Genomic DNA, 16141 nt, shown 5'->3' with positions numbered 1-16141 from the left:
ATAAAAAAGGTCTCCGGGAAGAGAAAACCTTGTCTGGGACTCGTCAAGGACAAGCCTGAGAATTAAATCTAATAACGTGAATAGAGAGGAAGAGGAGAGTGAGAGCGACTTTGGCATTTAGAGGATGAAAACAGGAAAAAGAAGAAGAAAAACTGAGGCGAGGACAAAGAGATGAAAGGGATCAAAGCAAGAAACTGTGAGAGGGAGTTACTGTAACAAACTCTCATCATCAGTTTAATCAACACTGTCTGCTCCATCCTGCCTTAACTACAGTACGTACACAGGGGAGTGATAAAGCTTTACAGGCGAACAAACAGCACTTCTAACTGTATGGGCTCCGACAGCACCTGCACCATCCATTCACGCTTGGTGAGCATTTAATCAGCTCAGACAGACACCTGCACACCCCTCCTGCTGAAATAATATCCCTCATCTCAGCACAAAGCTTAATTGTACCCACAGTGAATTACTCCACATTGGATTTCTGACTGGCTGGTGATCAATCAGCCTTCCCTATAGTAGTCCTACTCCTGAGCTGTTTCCCCCTCTGGGAGCTCCTCTGTAATTAATTCTGGTGATGACTCGGTGTTTGTAAAGGGATTTCACCGGGGTCACCTCCAGTCAAAGGTCAAGTTAAATAACAGGAGATGAGACAAGCAATGAGTTGACACTGCTGCCTTTGAATAGTGGTGTGATTAAGAAAGACAAATCTCTATTATAAACAATAGATAATGAAACAAAACATTTAAAAAAAATCTAAGAATTTGAACTTCCATTGTCCTGTTTGATGCTCAAAAGCCATCTAGAACTAATCCACATCATCTTTAAACCCGTCTCTCAGGCTATCTCAGTCTTCAGCTGCAGTCAAAACCATCCCACAATCAAACTCTGGTGCTCCAGGCCTTCACCCAGTCAACTCCACATCCAACAGAATGATGCATGGCCCTCTACAGGCTCGCATGATTAGCATTGCATGACCATTGCCCACACACGCAGGTGCTTATAAATAAAAGATCTGCATCTCAGTCAGCTTCTGCCATGCCATTCTACTGCAAATTGAACCCATGCAGTAAGTCACTCACTTTTGCAGGGGCTGTAAAAAGGTTTATTGCTCATAAGGGACAGGGCTACATTCTAAATCGTCGTTTAGCTAAACGGTGTTTAAAGGGAACAAGAAACACGATATAAATGCAGACAGAGGGAGGAAAACGCCTAAATAAAACTTTGCTCTTTCAATCTGGCCTTTAATTTAGGTACTATAAGCTGAACTTCGGTTTACGTTTTTACTAATAACTAATTATACTGTTCTACATACACTGTTCAACTGTACACTTATTTTGTCCTTTAACTAATCCTCTAGTTCAGTGGTGTTAAACACATGGCCAGTGAGCAAGAACCAGCCGCCAAAGGGTCCAACATGGCCCACTGCACAGCTAATACTGATGCACTTGTGAAGGCTAAAGGGTGTCAGGTTTCAGGAGCAAGTCAAAACAGCCAGTGGTCTACTTCTGAACATCAATCATCATCATTATTAATCTGTAGGCAAGATTTTGGTATCAGAAGCATTCTGGTGTAGTTGGAAAGGTATTGATCAATCAGGTTTGGGAGGCAGGTTAACTGTACGTGTGGAGAGGCGGAATGCATTGGCCAATACGCGATCTCGGATCCCATTGGCTATTGTCCAGTGTAATTTAGCTTTCTACTGGGGCTAGCGGGATATCAGATTTTAAATACAGGATTATCACACCCAAAATAATTCACAGTAACAGTATTATCACGATTTCTATAGGCAATTTAAAAAAAAAAAGCCACTCACAAAAAGTAGCTACCCACTGTGGTAGTAAGCTAGCTAGCTACTTGGAGCTGATGTGGCTTTCTCTGATGCGTACCTGTGTGTGTTGTGTCTCTAAATAAATCATATGTTTTTAGCATTGTATTTCTTTTGTACAGCACGAGTTTTTGTAAATGAACAGCTTCAGAGTGTACTTACACCTCTTTACACTAAGAGAAAGGTGAAATTTAGAGGTGCTATTTATAGGTTATTATGCAATGATTTTACTGGTCCAGCCCACCTGAGCTCAAATTAGTCTGCATGTGGCCCATGAACTTAAATGAGTTTGACACCTCTGCTCTAGTTTATTGTGTTGCCCTGAAATCAATGCTGAATCTCGTTTGCAACTTGACGTTCTTTGGATCTAATGAGGTCAAAGAGGTTTGGTGGTTTAAAAGACCAGATGGTGGCCCAGAGGATCTTTAATAAGTCGGTGAGCTCCACCTGTGGGGGGTGGAGGACCCATTGAGAGGAACATTTAGAGACGTTTAGAGAGAGAGTTCCAGCTGAGCCCTGTGCTATTCTGAGATAGCCGAGAGAAGATTGGGTTGACTTGCTTGGAATTTGCATCACCGGTGCTCTTCAACAAAGTGCTGAAGGGGCAAAATGTAACTGAGAAACATTTTCCATATTTATAATTACCTGCTTCATGCATAATTCAACTTCCTGCCAAGGTTTCCCATCATTCACATGTTGCTCAGTAAGGTCGTTGTCTTTAAAAATGGCTCGTCTTTAAATTCTGTGCAGCCCTTATAAATAATCTGTGTTTATGTGAGGTGACTTGTATCAGTCAAAATAAGACATTGCATATTACTGTGCACATTTGACCTTTGTAACAGGAGGTTATTGTTCATCTATCTCCAACCATTGCAAACTTTCATCCTCCTACATACAATCTGACAGCCTGCCTCTGAGTGATTCTCTCCATATGCTGTGATGAACCATAGCTTGTAATTAGATCACTGAGCTGTTTATGGTGCAGGAGATAGATGACATGTGGAATGACTCGACAGCAAAGATGGATCGATGCAGTAAATGTGATTTAGACATTACCATTTGAATAAGAGATTGGAAATGTTGGTGCAGTTATACTGATTGTGTCGTAGGTGCTGGTGGACCTGGAATGGCTTTGGCTCCACCAGCACAGCCCTCCACAAAATTAATGCAACTGGAAACTAAAAAAATTATCTCAATTAATAAAGACACTTCCTCAGCAAATGCACATCTACTTGTGAGAAAGAGACTCCGGTTTTGAGAAGGCGATAGCTGACGAGTGAACAAGCTCACATAAATTAGGATACCATGATGAACAGCCTACTATTGAGAGTCATTACATCTCTGTAAAGGCTGAACAAACAGTGACATCCTGTTGTCAGTGTCTCATTCATACAATGCAAGCAAGGCTTGAAATATGAGGCTCTGGGGGGCTGTAATGTACAGTGATAAAACCCTGTAGAATCTCTAATATCTAAAGCTGCCTTTATTTTTCCTCGTCTGTCACATTTACTCTTGCACTCTTGTAAATTAGATTCACACATAGCAATGTGGATTAAAGTCTGTATGGCACTGAAATCAGTTTATCTCGCAGTGACTTGTTTAAAATGTCAGCTGAGACTCTGCTTTACTTCTATGTATGTAAATGAATCTGAACAAATGATGATGGCTAGCTTGCTTGCTAACAAAATAAAACATATAAGAAACACTGCTGGTTCTTGTAGTTCTACTAAAATTTCAACTGGAAGTGTAAAAGAAATATTTCACTGCTGGAAAGATGGTCATAAAACTAGGCTGCCTATTACACAGAAAGATGCAAATACTTGTGTAATTGTTGCTAAATGACCAGAGAAAACAAAGGGAAAGGGCTGCAGAAAACCTACAACTACCAGAACGCACTGCTTCTTGTAGACAAATTCCAGTGTTACAGCCCTACAGTGTGCAAATACATTTCTGAAGACATTTTACACATGTAATAGTCAAAGTAACAGAATCTTGGTCTATATTTGATCAGCACTGCCTTGTTTCACTATTTGATCAGAGTTTGGGGGGGGGGGGGGGGGGGGGGGGGGGGGGTGTTTCTCTCTATCCGCTTCTTGATCTGACATCACGGATCTGAAGTCTTAAAGGGTCGCTAACTTTGTCATCTTCTTTTTCCATTATACTGTAATAGACAACAAAGTTCCAGCAACATTGTATAATAAAGAGAGACAACCCTATTTTAAGAAATCACCTCTGGGTGTCATTATGCTCCAATTTACAGTTTGTCAGTCCAGGATGAGAAAGGAGGAAAACCACATTAGAAAAAAAAGTCATTAGTCAGTTTCCCGAACTAAGATGAGATATGCAGGCTTTCAAGTTTACTGGACATGGCAGGCAAGATGGAGACTTTGTTGTGTCTGAATGGTAACTTGTCGGTGAAGATTCTCAGTCATCCAGGTCACGGTAATCATAAGTGCTAATATCATAGGCAACTGGACTTGCTTGCGTTTCTTGAAGACGTTTCGCCTCTCATCCAAGAAGCTTCTTCAGGTCTAAATGACTGGTACAGAGTTGCAGGGTATAAACCCTGTGTGGGAGAGAACCCCTGCAGAGTCGTAGAGGTCACGTGAGCTCTTAGTTTCAGAGTCGTTAAGGTCACAATGTGAGTCGTTGACCCACCTGGCCACCATGTGAGTCGTTAGGTCTCACGTGGGACTAGGGGTGAATGGGTGTGAAGTCGTCTGGGGAGGGATCCTAAGACTCTGCTGTCCACTTACATCTACAGGAGAAAGGACACTCCTTTGAGGACAGCAATGTGCACATCTTGGCCAGGGAGGAAAGATGGTTTGAAAGAGCTTCTACGCCAAGCTGGAATGACCATCGTTAAACACAGGGTTCATAGCCTGCAACTTTATACCAGTCATTTAGAATTGAAGAAGCTTCTTGGATGAGAGGTGAAACGTCTTCAAGAAACGCAAGCAAGCCCAGTTGCCTACGATATTAGCACTTACGATTGTGTCTGAATGGTTCTTGATTTTGACTGTGGTGTAGTTGAGGGTACACACAGGTATATGAGATATACCCACCTCTTTTTCTGGCCTTATGCAGTATACCCACCTATCAGCAAGAAAGCCACTGGAAAAAATAGGAGAGTATACCCGCTTCCTCCTCAATAACCTGACCATCTACCTAGTAGTTCACTCACCTTGTCAGCTACCTAAACCACTGGCTGTGAGTGTTTTCAACATTCATCTATCACATCGTCATCATGATAGTTGGTGGTGTGAACTCTGCCATCCACTTGAGTTAGAACGTTTTTTAAAACTAGTTATCATTATAGTCATCGTCTTTGGTGTGGACTGCCCTTTAGTATGGCATCATGTCTGCCTTTCCTATGGTGGCGCTGACCGTTAACCTGAATGTATTTAAAATCATAATATTCACTACCCTCCAGTGGCCACAGTGGGAAACTGCAACACTAGATTACATTTGTACAAAGGTTTGAATTACCATAACCATTATTAATATCAATATGTGCAACCTGTTATTATCGTTATTATTACAAAAAACAATGGTAAGTGTCTGGAGCAAGACCAGCTACTGCAGATGTTCATACCGACATCAAGGCAGACATGATAGCATCCTAGCACTTCTAGTAAATACTTCAAAACTATAGACAGAATCAAATAAATGTGTTCAGTAGAACAACAGGGCTTCAAGCAGCTAAATACCAGGCTCCAATAAGTCTGATATCTTCAGTGGCTGAAGGAACTGGGCTGGATTCATCTTTTATTCAAGACTAATATCAGGGTCTCGACCAAAACGCTCAGGGAACCGAATGTCGGTGATGACGTGGCACTTCGGCGGAGGAGGTGATACATTTCTCTGCTCATTGCCCTCAAAATGGCAAGGACCCAAATAGTGTTGCAAATCAGATGCAGCTGGACGTCTGTTTTGTTTGTAGTGGCCAAAAAACCTTTTGTGCACACCACCTATGGTTTCTGTTCTCAGTCGTCTAGAGCTCTGATGAAATGTCAGTGGGAAAGTTTGTACAAAATGTCCAAATGACCCATTCAGTCAATATTAAAATGACAAGCACTGAGTTGCTGTTTGCTTTAAAATATTACATTTCAGAAAGTTAAAATGCCAAACACACGGCTGAAACTCATGCTGCCTGCTCAAAAGTAGAAGTAAGAGATGATAACAAAGCAGAGAGACTGATGTGACAGAGGGAGAGACAAAGGCAGAGATGTGACAGAGAGACAGAGAGGGTGCCAAAAGACAGCGAGACGGACAGAAAGACAGTGACAGTGAAAGCCAAGACAAAGACCAAAGGATCTGTATCAGACAGGAAGGAAGATAAAAGCCCAGGCAGACAGCTGCTGGGGGCTGCATCGTGACATTGGCGAGACAAGTTGTCACTGGCAGAGGTATGTGAGGGTACTTCTGATGTTGCCTGTTTTCCTTTTGTTGTCACTGAGATAAAAAAGCCGAGCTGTGTCCTACTCAAGATACAAGACTAGTCGGGTCGGCTGACGGTGTAGGGATACATTTTTATTTTTTTTCCCAAAGATGCCGTTGTTTTGAGATGTAAAACAGGCAGGGGTGACAGTAACAAGTTACACATTATACTCTCGTGTTGTGACTGTCACAAGACAAGATGTGTCCATAGCACAAAAACTGTCAAGTACTAAAACCATCAGCATTATATCTGTAGTCTTGTTTACTGACTCTTGATCAGAAATCAAAATGTTGCATTTAACCTTAAACATAGAGGAAATCTCGCTTCTCTTTTTACAAGAATAGCTCTGTAGGAAAACATGTCTCTATTTCTCGTGACCATAGCCACATGATTGAATTTGCCACATAGCATCAGCTACAGTAGCCGTATACTCAACTCATCTAATGCTAATGATAAGGTAGTGAGTTAACATGACTGACCTGTGGCCATTTCATTAGAATGAAAGGTGAATCAGTGGCATAAGGTAGTTATGACGGGCCCTAGTGCACACTATCGTGCACATATCGTCTCTTTGCATGATCAGAGACCTGACACTGGATAACATCAGCACACATATTACCCTGTAATCATCACTGTATATCTGTACATGACAAATAATACCAAAGAAAATAAGAAATTATTAATTAAACAATTTTAATAGTTTCTTTATAGTCATAGAATAAGCATATAATTTTGTTTTAGACGCTAATTACAGTTTGACAAATAAAGTAAAAACAAACATGTGAGATGGATTTGCCTTTTTCAAGGGCACCGTTTTTATTTTAATGAGAGTTTAATGAGAGCTCGAAGGTTCCATTCTACACCCAGTGCATTGTTGGAGGGCCCACTTGCTCTATGGGCCCCCAGCCTCATGGGTCCCAGTGCAACCACACTGCCTGCACTGTCTATATTTACACCCTTGATGTGAATAAACATCACTGAACTCCAATACATTCACTTGTCGATAAACATAATTCCTGTTTTAGGTTGTGAGCAAAAACACTTAGTAGATGTTTTGTTAGGAATCCTATGTCGTATATCTTTCAGATGACTTTTTTTTTTTTTTAAACTGCAGAAAATTTACAGAGGTGCCATTGCATATTCCATGTGAGCATGGTTATCACGTGCTTATGAAGATGAAATCCAGTAATTACACCATCTTTGTTGCTATTGCTCCCTCAAAACACCAAAAATATCATTAACATAAATAACATTACCAGGAAAATCTTAATGATTCATCCCTGAATTCATAATGAGTTCTAGTCACTGACAAAAAATGATGCTATCCTCATATATTTTATGCAGAATATCTTTGCATCCTATTAAAACCCAGGTAATACTTTGCACAGTTCAACACTGAACGTGACTGAAATTTCTCTGGGAGCCTTGGAGTGACTTCCCACATGACCCAACTTTCCCTCTGTTGCACTTTTGTCTAAGCAGATTTGCTACGGGTGACAATGCTATTCTTGCCGAGCTTTGATCACAGTATTACACCAACAGACAGAGTGGAGGAGTCTGCTCCCTACAACAGGGAGAGTCAGGCTGAGTCGACCCAGAGGAGCGCAGTGAAAAAGTAGGACTTCTCCCCTGAGAAGAGGTTTAGGCTGTGCGAGGCAGCTGAGCTAAACGGAGTGGCACAGTGTCACCGTCTGACACACAAGGAAGACACAGAGGAACCCTGTCACACTCGGGGCTGTGTGGATTCACACATTCATACAGATGCGCAACCAGGCTCGCAGAAATCAATCGATATTTGATTTATTGAAAACCAGGGTTTATGATGCTGGCATTAGCATTTTTTAATCTGCTTGTTGATCTCTGTGGAAATACTTTAAGCGTGTTTTCTTCAGCAGATTTTATAGGCACACACAATATCTCTAATAAAAAACACATCAGCGATCAAGTCCCTTCTGTGATATAAAACTTCATCATTAAACAAAAACACTGAAAACAACAGCCTTGTAAGCTAATTTTCGTGGCCTGACAGGGAAGAGACAGGCTTTTATGTTTATTAAAGAGCAGCTGACACGTCTCTCTGCCAACAAACATGGGTGTGAGACACGTCTGGATGACTGATGAGCTCTGAAAAGCTGCAGCCAGTGAGGGGTGCTCGGAGTCTATCCTCAGTCCTCTCCATTCTCTCTGCCAATTTGTTTTTGTGCTGTAGAAGCTGAACAGGAGTGCTGACCCTAAACCTGTGTCTCTTTCAGTCAGAGATAAATTTACACTTTTCAGAGCAAAACACCCGATAAAGGCTTTACATGTGGATTCAGTGTCTGTTGTTAGAAGTAATAATGTGTGAGTGGGAGTTTGCTTTACATTAAAACAACCCTGTGGTTCAAAGAGCTCCTAACTAAAGGCAAATATTTTACATCTTTTAGTTGTTATTACTAAAAACAACAGTCTGACAAAATAGATTTCAAGTGTGTAAAGTAATTGCTTTGCCTGAAGGAAAACTTTCCCTTGCTCTTCAACTATTTGAGCCCTTTTTTAAAAACAGATAATGTGATTCAGCCTGGCCCTCTGACCGAACAGCACAAAGACAAAAGAAAAGCAAGTACACGTTGCCAGAGGAAGAAATAATACTGATGGGGATGTAACAAGGTCAACTCAGAGCATTTGCAGATCAAAGTCTTGTCTTTGGAGAAAAACCAAACCACAAGAAAATGTTACAGCTATGCCTCCAAGTTGCTCTGAAACTATGAGTTGGCATACTCAGTGTGTTCATGTCACTTCAGCCATTTTGTTGCAGCAGTAAAATGTATCTAATGGACTAAAAAGAAATTGATAAAATTTAATTTGTATTTGTAACATTAATAGTTTATATAATTTAGAAAATCGATACTTGGCGCTGTGTGATAATACGATATTGCCACACTAAAATATCGCGATACTATGCTGTAACGACCCCCCTGGAGCCAGCCTCAAGTGGCCATTAGAGGAACTGCAACTTTCTGCACTTCCGCATTGGCTTCATTTTAGGCCCCAGAGGATGCTGCTTGGTATCTTCATGTACATATAATTCATAAAAATAAATGTCTACAGTCCTATACTAAACTGTAACAAGCAATAATTTGGTATAGCTCCCCAAGCAAACTTTGAACTTTAAACTTTGATATAATACCTTGAAAAATGTTGATATTCGATACCCGATACTGTTGGGAAACACTGAAGGCATGGAATTTAGATTTTCATTAGAAGACTGATATAAAAAGGCTATAACATGACAACGACAACTTTTCTTATCTTGGTTACTGGCAGATAACTGCAGATTGACTAACATTAACAATAAGAGACAACCAGAAAGCGCAGCTGGTGCTGGTGTATCAATACAGCTGAAAATGACTATTGACATGTTTTCCGAATTGATATGTATCAATAAGTCGATATTTTTGACAACAGTACACCCCAGGAAGACACTTTGTGGAGAATACTCTTTATTTAAACATCACTGTGACTCATTCTTTGCACCTTCTGAAGTAATATCTTAGCATATGCCTAATTACCTAAGCCAAGGACGTTATGTTGTCCCTTTGATATGTTTGTTGGTTTGTCTGTTTTTCAGCAGGATTACGGAAAAAAATACTGGCCTGATTTTCATGAAACTTGGTGGACGGTGATCCAAATCACGGACCGGATACACAAATTAGTTTTCACTTTTGTTTACATTGCAAGTAGGACATCTGGCCTTGGCTGCGATTGACACTCTCTGACTGTCCTTCTAGTTGACATGAATATTAAACTTTTGCTGGGAACATAATATTACAGGCTTTTGGAAGTACACGGATAGGGTAAGAATCAGTTATAAAAAATATTTTTCAAGGCATAAATCTTTTTTTCCTTTCCAGTTTCTCATTATTTTAAGACAAAGTATTTCTTGATGATGCATTGATATCAATCAATCAATCAATCAACCAATCAACCAATCAATCAATATATAATTGATGATATAAGCATTTATTATTATGAAGACTGATAAGAATATACTTAGACACATTAAACTTCTTTCTTCTTTTTGTGCCATTTCTTTTCTTTGTGTTACCACTGAGTTATTTGGGAAGGATACTTTTTCACTGTGCCTTGTTAGATATTAAAAAATGAGACTTAGATTGTCTACTTCAGTGTACCCTTTGATTTAGTGTGCAAATTCTACCTCCTTTGTGACACATTCGTAGATCTTGTGTGTCAAAACGACACGTATGACAGCGAGAAAAGCCGAGGTGAAAGACCAATTATGTGTTTCATTCGTGGCGAGTCAAGAGGTAAATGAAATCAGTTCACAAACCCTGCAAGGACATCACCCTTATAAATGGATTTCTCCAAATTATGAATGTCTGAATATAAAGGAGGAAATCAATAATTTAAGGCTTTCAATATTCGACTAACTGGAAAGACTGGAGCGGGTAAAATGTCAAATGACAGCAAAATGGAGATTTGGTGTGAGCAGGCTGAAAGGTCTCAAAGCTGCAGACAAAAAGAACAGAAGTCATTAACCTGCAAATGTGTCACTTTGCCACATTTTCATTAAAATAAATTGATCTACACACCACCTCACCTCATGGCAGGAATGTAGATGCAGAGCTTCCCCTGTTAGGTGTGTGCCAGGTTTTGAGATTGTGTGCACATACACAGCCCTCATTATCATGATCCTCTGTGGCATGTGTGCCAATTGTTACCAGAGACATGCACTGCGTGTCAGAGGGGGGTGTGGGGCTCGGCGCCTTCCTGTCAGTCAAACTGATATCTTGTCAGTCCTTGCGTCAATCCTTGTAAACACAATTCCTCTCTTTAAAACATGCGTTTCTTGCTCTAAAGGAGCTCCTATTCCTCGAGTAAGAATTTCATATCGAGTGCATTAATTGTCTTAAAACAAGTGTTATTTTAAATTCCAAAATGACGATAATAAAAAATAAGCCACTATAAAACAAAGAGGAAAACAAGTGTAGGATTGCTCAGAAAACACCTTAAGCCATATATAGACTTTACTGACTTTGAGACATTGATACAGTCACCCTGTGTGGGAAGAGGATGACCTCTGCTGAGATACCTCTACTTTGATCCAGCGTTCGCTTCTTCTTCTGCTTTTATGAACCCAACAACATCTTAGACCCAGCACTAATGTCTTGACATGCTGCAGGCTTATTAACACTTCTGACACCAAGTGGATTCCACAGCAAGCCGAGCTGTGCAAACACATACTGCAGTGGCAGTAGGCACCAAAATTTTACAGCAGTGATGTACTTAAAATTTCTGGTTCTATCTGGTTATGATTTCTGGCTACTGGCAATTTTCACAGTAAGATTTCAACGAGGTTCCGTCCAAATGACACAGAAAATCTCTCTTTTTTTCATGTGTAGTGTATTTTTGCCCCTTTTCCTCTCTCCCTTCCAACTTTTAAGGCATTCATGTTTAGTGAACAAACTATTAAAGAAGTATTTCACTGCTGGAAAGATGATCTTTCATAAAGCGGGCTATCTATGCAGTAGAAAGACGCAAATACTTTTAAATTGGTGCGACATGACCAGAGAAAAAAGAGAAAAGGGCTGTGGCCTTTGCTGTAGCTCAAGAGGTAGAAAACCTACAGCTATGAGAATGCACTGCACCTCATCGGACCAATAAATGCTCACACTTGTGGGTGATGTAATGCAAGCTTGTCCGTTTTGACACAGGAAACAATATGGCAGCTGGCTACTACCAACTTATCTATAATTACACTTAAACAGGAAGTCAAAATATAAATATAAATAATTTCTGAAAACATTTTAGGCGAGATACAAGCAATGCAGTGACAGAATCTTAGTTCATATTTTATCCGCACTGAGTAGTTTTACTGTTTGATCTAAGGTTTTTCAGTATGTTTATACAATATAGGAAACAGTATGGCTCCCACTTCTGGTTCACAAATTCTCTTACTACAGCCAAACAGTGCACTAAAATATTTTTTCTGCAGATATTTTAGGTTGAAAATAGGCAATATGGTAACAGAGTCTTGGTTTATATTTGACCAGCACTGTCTAGTTTATTCACCGTGACCTCCAGCATGCACTGGGGTGGTTTGCAGCTGAGTATGATGAGAGTCAGCACCTCCAAATCCGAGGCCATGGTTCTCTGCCCAAACCAGTGGTTTGCCCCCTCCCCAGGTTGGGAGTGAGTTACTGCCTCAAGCGAGGGAGTTCAAGTACCTTGGGGTCTTGCTCATGAGTGAGGATGGAATGGAGCATGAGATGGATCGGTGGTTTGGTGCAGCATCTGCAGTGACGCGGGCGCTGTGCTGGTTCGTCGTGGTGAAGAGGGAGCTGAGCCAAATGGCGAAGCTTTCAATTAACTGGTCCATCTATGTCCCAACCCTCACCTATGATCATGAGCTCTGGGTAGTGACTGAAAGAATGAGGTCACGGACACAAGTCCGTGAATGAGGTTCCTCCATTGGGTGGCTGGACTTAGTCTTAGAGATAGGGGGAGGGAGGGGATAGGAGAGGGAGATCGGAGTAGAGCTGCTGCTCGTTCGTGTCAAAAGGGGTCAGTTGAGTTGGTTTGGGCATCTGATCAGGATGCCTCCTGGGCGCCTCTCATTAGAGGTGTTCAGGGCACATCCCATTGGCAGGAGGCCCAGGGCAGACCCAGAACATGCTGGAGGGATTGCATATCTCATCTGGCCTAGGAATGGAAAGCGTTGCTGGGGAGAGAGATGTCTGGGGTGCTTTGCTTGGCCTGCTGCCCCCGTGACCAGGCCCCAGATGAGCAGATGAAAATGGATGGATGGATGGATGCATGCATGCCTAGTTTTACCATGTGAGTTTGAGAAAAGGTCGAGCAATAGCCCTAAAGCCAACGGAAATCTGCCAGATGATTTGAGCTGTGAGATGAGCATTGAGATCCGGGTGCTGGTAAGATGGAGGGAAGTTTACCATATTTCATGCACACACACTATCCACACTGTTATGCTGAAAGTCTTGTTGAAGTATGCTTTTAAAAAATGGATTTAATTTGGTAGCTACAAAGTACTCCTGGTGGGGAGCTTGTGAAGGACAGTCTACAGCCATGATAACATTAGATGATTATCACAGAACACAAAGTGCAGCCGAGGCTGATGGGACTGTCATCAGTTCTGCATGTTTTAAATCATAAACAGAAGTACTGGACAATTAAAATTTTGATCTGATGATGTAACCAGATGAAAAGTCAGAGAAAGTGGTTGCAATTTATCATTAGGGCGGCTTTGAAAAACTTAAGAGAGCACCACGCTGTTCCACAAACAACCTCATAATTACTCTGGATAATCCACAGAACATGCTGCGTTAATAGTTTTGGGTTTGCTGTCGTTCACCAAGAATCAATTTGCTGTTGCCATTACACCAAATTAATATAGTTAGCGTTGATGTTCAAATTTGTAAAAGCCACCAACGCTTTTTTAGAGGCCACTTACTATTATGCTCATACATATAATTGAAATCCATTTTCGCACTCTTTCAAACAAGGTCCTTCTGTCTGGATGATAAAAGGATTGCAGAAATGTGATAAAAAGCCAGAGTAACCACAACAACAATGATGACGCCTCTGCATTTGCTCATGCCAGTTAGAGATAAAACACTGAAAAGACAAAAAAGATAGAGTGTGACAGAAAAACACAGCTTTTGTCTATGCGCCGGATCCTGTGCGAGTGTTTCTGCAAAAGATTAACAATATTTGTCTCTGACCAGCTGTTTAACTTGTGCCAAAGAGCGAAAACAGATCTCTGTGAACACAAAGTACAACTGGGGAGAAAAAGGGAAGCAGTAATATCTGCAAACAGAGGAAAACAAGGAGGTTTACAGAGCCGGGTTACAGAAGGATCACACGTTTTCTCGGAGACTGCAGTGTCAATAGTTGCGGTGACTAACGGGAAAGATGATACAGAAACAGACAAACAGTGTAGACGATGATTGGATGGAGACAGTGCAGGACCCATTGGTTCCCAGATTATCTGACAATAATGCATCACATAAGAAAGGTTTTCGGGAAATATTGGAGTGACTTAATGTATAAAGTTATGGGAGAAATTTGTTTAAGAGATTGCAAATGTTTCTCCTGAAGAAGAAGAGACTCTTTACGCAGCATATTTCTTTATAGATCCAGAGCTCTGTACCCAAGGCTATCCCGAAATTCTTTTCTCCTCAGGCTGGTGTTATGAATGATTTCTAAACTGCTTAGCCTCGAATATTTCTTCTTTTTAGACACCATCAGTTCATTTAAGTATTTTAGGACAATGGGAGCACAGACATTAAAACTAATACATGCCCATCCATCTTGGATAAATAGACTCGCAGCTCAAAAAGATGCCGGAGCTGTCGAGCACTTTAGTTCATGAAAAAGCTGTGTCTGATGTGTCATACTGAAAGAGGAGACAGTTGGCAAATCATATTTCTGCTCTGAGAGCGTCTGAATGACTCTGACCTTCGCCAGCCCCCTCACAGGTACAGAGCTCCCTTCTGCGGAGTTGCAACAAACTCAGAGGAACACAGAAAGCACTTTTCTGTTGAGCAGGCAGAAAAGATGTGTTATGTAACAAAGAACAGTGAGATGATGGAGAGGAGATGGCCGTCCCTATTTTTCAAGCTTGCCACAACAAAGAGAAGCCTTTTTTTCTTAGCTATACAGGTGAAATAAATAACATGCAACAAGGACATTTATTCTGAAGTTATTTCCTGACATGAATCCATCCACTCAGGGTTTCCATTTATATCACTCCTGCTGGGAAATTGAATTGAAACAACAACAACAAAAAGCAGGCATCTTATGGGACATCTTCATTCATTCATCTTGCTGTATTTCAGTGTGCTCTTGTGTGCACATAAATGCCCCATCTGTTTTGTCACTTTGCAGCTGACATCAAAGTAAATGGAAATGTTCACTGAAAGCAGCTGAACACTGACACTTTGCCTCCGCAGGGCTTCGCTCCACTGGCTGCATCATGTGTGACTACGGTCACGGACAGGCAGTAATCTACTGAAGCAACGGAGCTGACACACTATTAATATTCCACGCAGGAGACCAAATTACAGGTGAAGTATGATTGAGAGGATGAGTGAGGATTACTGCGTGTCACGCCTTCGTTAACTTAAACAGAACCTGTTGGTGCAGAGAAATCCATGTCACGTTTCTTCACACAACTCTTGCTTAAAGCGATTCACTTCAAAAACGCCAGAGTCTGCGCTGATTATAAATGAATGGTATTTGAATTCATATCACTGCATTATTTACAGACACTTTCTCTCATCACCATCTGGTGCGGTGGTGCCATGACATTTAACTAAACAGATATGAGGCAGGCAGGCGGCCATTTCATTTGAAGCCAGTCCGTGCCCTGGGGACAGACAGAGAGATGAATGAAAGCACACAGATGAAGGTTTCATCTCTCTCATTGCTTTCACTGGGTTTCTATGACACAGACACGTAAGCATGATCAAGCATTCAGGCATCAGAACGTGCAAAGACGCACACAGATGTAAGAGCAATTGCGGCTGCAAAGTAATGCATCATTTTACAATCAGCATCAAAGGCAGGTTGTTCAATAAGAATGATTGCATTATATTCATACAGAATGTATTCTAATCCAGGTTGGGGTTATTGATCTGCACAGTCAATATGAAACATAGTTTGTGTCTTATGAGACTGCTTGACCTGGATTGCTGCCAGAGCGCTGATCAATTCTATGTTATGAGAACGCTGTGGGGATTTTAAAAGGCTCAGCTACAAAACAGCACAACTGGGGATGGTGTCTTGCCCAAGAACACTTCGATAGACCAGCAAGTTCGAGAAAAACTAAATGTTAAAATATGTTGTTGGTCACT

General features: G+C 41.1%; 1 protein-coding gene across 1 annotated transcript in view; it reads right to left on the bottom strand.

Annotated features, from left to right (window-relative positions):
• LOC117268641 (ras-related protein Rab-26-like) overlaps nucleotides 1–16141 on the bottom strand; it is an 83538-nt gene that overhangs the window by 7532 nt on the left and 59865 nt on the right. The window lies entirely within an intron of this gene.

The sequence above is a fragment of the Epinephelus lanceolatus genome, chromosome 18 (genome assembly GCF_041903045.1).
Source record: "Epinephelus lanceolatus isolate andai-2023 chromosome 18, ASM4190304v1, whole genome shotgun sequence".
Classification (NCBI taxonomy): domain Eukaryota; kingdom Metazoa; phylum Chordata; class Actinopteri; order Perciformes; family Serranidae; genus Epinephelus; species Epinephelus lanceolatus.
Note: the sequence above shows the minus strand (reverse complement) of the source record. Positions and strands in the feature narration are given on the sequence as shown.